The following is a 6000-nucleotide window of genomic DNA, read 5'->3' as shown; positions in this document are numbered from 1 at the left end:
AAAGAAAGGAATTGGGTTATGGTAGCAGATGATAAAGAATGTTTAACCTGATTCTAATCCACCAGGTTTTCCCCACACTAATGACATCAAACGTGGAGATAGACCAAATATCAGAGATCAGAAAGGCCAATGATGATATATTGTGTTAACCACCCTACGAGAGGAGCACACATCCCTCCTATGTAGAGGGCACATTTGCTTCGGCCAATGCAATGTTTGAGTGACCTATGCCACTTCTGAGAGTAAGTTGGTTATGACTCTTTCCTCTGGCAGCATCCAGATGGGACCTCCTAAGTCAGTCTGGGTGACAAAGATGACCTGGAGCAACTTCGGATGAATGTATAGGAAAGAAAACTTTATTGTAAACCTTTGATATTTGGGGGTCATTTGTTACTTCAGTATAAGTTAGCTTAAGCTGATTAATACATACTCCAAACCTATCTTGTGGTTATTTCTCCTGCTACTGAAGAGACATATTTAACCATTGGGAGACTCCCCATGACAGCTTCTTGATCCATGAAATGAAGACATTCAACAGGAGACCCCTGGAGTTAACCCCCCATTCCAAAATCAATAATTGCATTTACATTCCTGGGAAAGTCACAAAGACCCAGGGTAGTGACTTCTATTATAATAATTTCTATTCATCTGTTCTGCTATCAATTATTTATATATATATTTCCCTAATTGTATTATTTTGTTCATTTATTCACTGCATATTTGGGGGACCAATTACATATCATACAACATGCTGGGTCTTGCTGGGGCTCAGAAAGAATAAATACAGATTATTTTACCCTTGAGTAACTCAGACCAGGGTTGACCTTGACTAGATGTTTACTACATGTGTTTAGTGTGGTAAGCTGGATTGTGTTTGTATTGTGAACAGTATTTAAACCAAATTAGAATGAACTGGAAACATTAAAACTCAGGATACTTGCCAGGCTTGGAGATGCATGCCTAGGGACCCTGGAGGCTGAGGCAGAAGGCCTGCAAATTCAAGGCCAACCTCGGCAACTTAGTGAAACCCTGTCTCAAAATAAAAAGGCCTGGGGATGTAGCTCAGTGGTAAAACACTGCTGGGCTCAATCACCAGTACCCCACAAAACAAAATAGCCAGGAGACTTCACATGAAGACCTAAATGAATCATTTTTTTGAAATATGGAAAGATCTGGCAGTCCTGGTTTCTCTCTTCCCCACTGCTACAGTCATCTAGGGCACAGCATCTGCCATCTCTTTCAGCAAGGCCTGAGCTCACCCAGCTCCCTGCAGGTTCCTCCACCCCTCCACCACTAAAGGACAAGGCACAGCTCAGTACATGACCACTCCCGCCCATTCAAATTACATGGGTTACTTTACCCATATGTTGTTGCTAAAAACAAGAAAAAAATCCTAACTGCCAGTCATTTAAAAAAGATGGCATTTCTCTTTTCCAAACAGAACTTTTTAGGGCAGAAATATTAGATGTAGCAGCAATTATGAATGCTCTCAGAAGCTTCATCCTGCCAGCCCCTCCCCTCAGCCCACTTTCTTCTTGCCATTTGCTAAGTAATTCATATTAAAACAGAAATAACAGGTTTTATTTTTAGAACAGTTTTAGATTTACAGAAAAATTGACAAGATAGTATAGAAAGTTCTCATAAGCCCTGCATTCACTTTGCCCTATTATTAATATATCATATTAGTGTGGTGTGTTAGTCAGGTTTCTGTACTGTAACAAATAGCAAATACCCGAGAGCAACTTGTAAAGAGACAAATTTTACTGTGGCTCATGGTTTTGGAGGATTCAGTCCATGTTTGATTGGCCTTATTGCTTTGGGGCCTATGGTAAGACAACACATCATGGTGCGGAATGTGTTGTTTACCACAGATGAAGAAGGGACATACCTTCAAGGCATGCCTCCAACGACTGGAAGGCCTCTCCGAGCTCCCAACTCTTAAAGTTTCCATTCCTTCCTGATAGTGCCAAGACTTGGGGCCAAATTACATTTTTAACACAGTCTTTACTGAGTGTGGTGGTGCATGACTGTAATCCTGGCAGTGAGGGAGGCTGAGGCAAGAGGATCACAAGTTCAAGGACAGTTTCGGCAATTTAGCAAGACCCTGTCTCAAAATAAAAAATAAAAAGGACTGGGGATGCAGCTCAGTGGTAAAGTGCTCCTGAGTTCAATTCCCAGTACCACAAAACCAAAAACAAATAAAAAACAAAGGGAAAACAAGAATATTTGGGGGCTGGGGGTATAAATGAGTAGTAGAGTAATTGCCTACCATGAGCAAGACCCTGGGTTTAATCTCCAGTACTGCCAAAACAAACAAACAAACAAACAAACAAACAAAAATTGAGGGCAAAGTCATCAAAGGTATCCTGGAAGCCCAGGCATGGTGGTGAATGCCTGTAATTCCAGTTCTACTTGGGAGTCTGAGGCAGGAAGATCCCAAATTCGAAGCCAGCTTGAGTAACTCAGTGAGATCCTGTCTCAAAAATAAAATAAAAAGGGCTGGGGATGTAGCTCAGTGGTAGAGTGCTAGTCTAGCATGTACCAGGACCTGGATCCAACTCCCAACATGGCAAAAAAGAAAAAAAAAAAAATGTTCTGAATACCTAGTCAGCAATAGAATGCAACCAATTCTAAGAATTACCTGGGCTAAAATGGTTGGGAAGAGAGAAGTGTAAAGGTCTTGTCCCAGGAGTGTGTCAGCCACACTGACACAAAGGATAAAGAAAAACCAGTGAATACAAAGGTGGGACACCTCACTGAGTTTTGGGGAAAGCTGGGAAATGATTACCTGGGGCTTCAATGGAGGGAGGGTGAAGAGAGAGAGTTTGGTAATAGGATTGGGGAGGAATGGGGGCATTCCTGTAGGCAAGCTCACTGCTAGCAAAAAACAGGGAAACTAGATAGCCTAGGTTTCTGCCAATACCTAGTAGGCCATCTTGGCAGGGGGAAGGGGAACATTCAGGCAAGTGGGTTTGAGCAAGGTTCTGAACAGGATTCTTAAACTAGGTGCAGCCTCAAACAGGATGCATAATCAAAAGTATCCGCAAAATAATGAGGGCATAGGGTTAACAGAGCACGTACGTTTCTCAAAGGTAGAGACTACTATAAAAGGTCAGGAGACCCACTGCGGTTTCTGGGTAGCACGAGATAAAACTCAGGCTGCCTAGGATCCAACCCTGCAGTTTATCAACCCGGCCTGAAGTCGGGTGGCTCTTAAAATTATTGCAGAGGGAGGAAAGGTGGGTATAATTGTCCTTCTTAACCTCGCACCTCATTCCCTTTCCACGATCCCTGGGACCTTCCGGAAGAATCTCCGTGCTTTCATTGAAAGGGGTAGTAGCCTGAGTTTGGGTGCAGGAGACTCTGCATGCAAAAGTTCATTCATTCAACTAACACTTCTTGGGAACTGAGGCCCAGGACAGGGAGACCTGGACACTGTCCCGAGATAAGTCAGGACCAGGGGAAGCCAAGGTCACACACTGATAACTACTGCATAACTGCGATTAGTTTTGCACTCCAGCGCTTTCGGGGTTCGTTGCCAGGAAAGAGAGGGAGAAAAGGCCATGGGTCGGTAGGGTTTGTTGTGAGGATCTTAGCGGGTTAGAGGAAACCTGTGAGCGCTGGATAAGACTCACAGCTAGGACTCGCGGGAACCTTGTTGCTGGCCGCAGAGGGAAGCAAATGCCCAGGGCCCGCCTCCAGAAGGCCCACACTTTCTTCCTGAACCTGCACTGGACGCGTCTCAAGGGGACTCAGTAGGCCGGAGTCGCGGAGCTGCGGGGTGTCCATCTCTTTGAGGTGGCGCAGCGCCCGTAGCTGCTAAACCGCTCTGGATTCAAAAGCCTCAAATCAGCAGATTGGAGACTAGGTGGGTGCGGGCGGGCTAATCCCACCGCCACCCGTGAGTCTCCAGCAGTTTGGGAGTACCAGGCGGAACCCCAGTAGGCTGCAGAGCCGACGAGTGGTGCTGGGCTGAACTGAGGCATGCACCCCCACCTGCGCTTACTTATCGCAGTGCATCTGCACCCCCGGTCAAGGCTAGGACAGCGTAAAGCAGCCCGGCCACTGCTCTGGCCAAAAGCGCCCTCGAGGTCACCGGGGCTACAAAGGAGGCCCCAGGCGGCGCCTTCTGTTTTGTAAATACCGGGTCGCGCCCTAGTGCAAAGTGGAGTCCCTGGGGAGAAGCAGCCCCAGGCACCCCGCCCCCACTCCTCTGGTCCTTCCCACCCCCAAACTCATTCATTTGAAATGTTAATGTTTTGAAGTTTCTCTTTGGTTAGATCCGACTTAGAAAGCCGGCAGAGGTTCCACGGGAAGTACAAACCGACTTTGAATGGGTTGGGAAACCGAGGAAACATTTGCTCTTCTAAGAGGTAGGTGAGCATAGACAAACGCGGGTAAATGATTACACAGCCCAGACAGCTTGCTTAATATCTCCTTTTGTGCATTGATTCCAGCGTTGAAGTTTTCCCAGTCCACAGACCCTTACTTGCATCCATCCCAACACTCCAAGCTGAGCGCGGCTGTGTCTGGGCCTCCGCCTCGGCGCAGCTCCAAAGAAATTCAGGTCGCAGGTGGAGAGCGGGGCGGGGCGCGTAGGTGGCAGCGCTGCGCCCTAGCGGATCTAAATTCAAGCTCCGCACAAACTTCAGGCCTCCTCCGGGTTCTGCAGGGCAGAACCCAGCCTGCACTCCGCCCCCAGTGGGCTGGGAGACTCGGAACGTCCTTGGTTAGACCTCACCCGGGCGGGGTTGGGTGGAGGCCACCGCGCCTTGCAGAACGGAGGGGTGCCACACCAAGAGCGGTTTAAAAGCGTTGGCAGCGTTTCTCTGTCCACATTTGATAGTGTGTGAGTTATTGTCACATTATTGATACCGCCGTTTACCGGTGATGAGTTCTGCTTCTTCTAATGTTGAAGATTAAGCACTAGAGAAGCACGCCAAGGCAAGCATATTAAGCAGGTTTATTTAAAGGGAATAATACAGACTTCTCCTGGCAGGGAGAAGGGGCCATGGCTGATGTTCTAAGTCCCCAGAAGTGAGCGCACCCTGCATCTTTTATAGGTTAAAGTCTGTTTTGTTCTCCAGTTCTCTTCCGCCTTATCTCTCCCTTCCTGTCTACATGACTAGGCCCGGTTTTGCATAAGTGAGAAGCCAAGGGCAGGGGGAGGGCCAAGGTGATTCAGGCGGGTAAGGGCCAGGGGGCATTAATTAGCAGCTCCTTGTTTGCAGTCCTTGATAAAGGCAGGTAAATTTGGTAATCAATGGGCTCCGGAGATCTTTGATATTCCATTCTTCCAGGGGCAGTCTCCGACTTCCAAAGGCAGATGGCTTCATGGCTTCATTCCTCGAATTGACCCGATTTCCTATTTCTACACTAACTACCTGTCCTTAATTCTGGCTTCATTATTTAGTCGGATTCCTTACCTAGTCCAGCTGCTAGCAATGGTAATATTACCGGCAAACACCTTGGGAGCGCTGACACTCTGCCAGGCTGTTCCAACCCCTTCGCTGGGATTAACCTGCAATGTGAGGGAAGTCACTGTCTTGCTTCTTTTTAGAATTAGTTTGACACCTGCCCTACACTTGCCTTGTGGGGTGAAAGTAAATTGGGGCACACTCCCTGGTTGGATATAAGGCATCTCAATTGCACAGATCTGACTGCCAAAGACCCCGAGTTCCTGAGTGTTGAGGACGGGCTGAGGTAAATGGGTTTCATCTTTGTTCTGGAACATTTCCAGGCCCCCTATAATTCTTCAACTTCAGTTTTCTCTTATCACTAAATCCTCCAGGCAGGTGCTGCCTGATCTTCCAGAAGCTTTTGCCTCTAGCTGGGAAAAAAAACCCAATAAAGGAATGATCATTTTTCAGAGCAGGGGGCCAACCCTCATACATAATGAAGCAAATCATACAAGAACAGAATTCTTTCTAACTCTCCTGGGAGAGGTCCCTCAACTCAAGGAATCTGCAGGGCAGCCCAAACTACCCAAATTATGGGCCA

This window comes from Sciurus carolinensis, chromosome 5 (assembly GCF_902686445.1).
Source record: "Sciurus carolinensis chromosome 5, mSciCar1.2, whole genome shotgun sequence".
NCBI lineage: Eukaryota > Metazoa > Chordata > Mammalia > Rodentia > Sciuridae > Sciurus > Sciurus carolinensis.
This window is presented reverse-complemented; position numbering follows the sequence as displayed.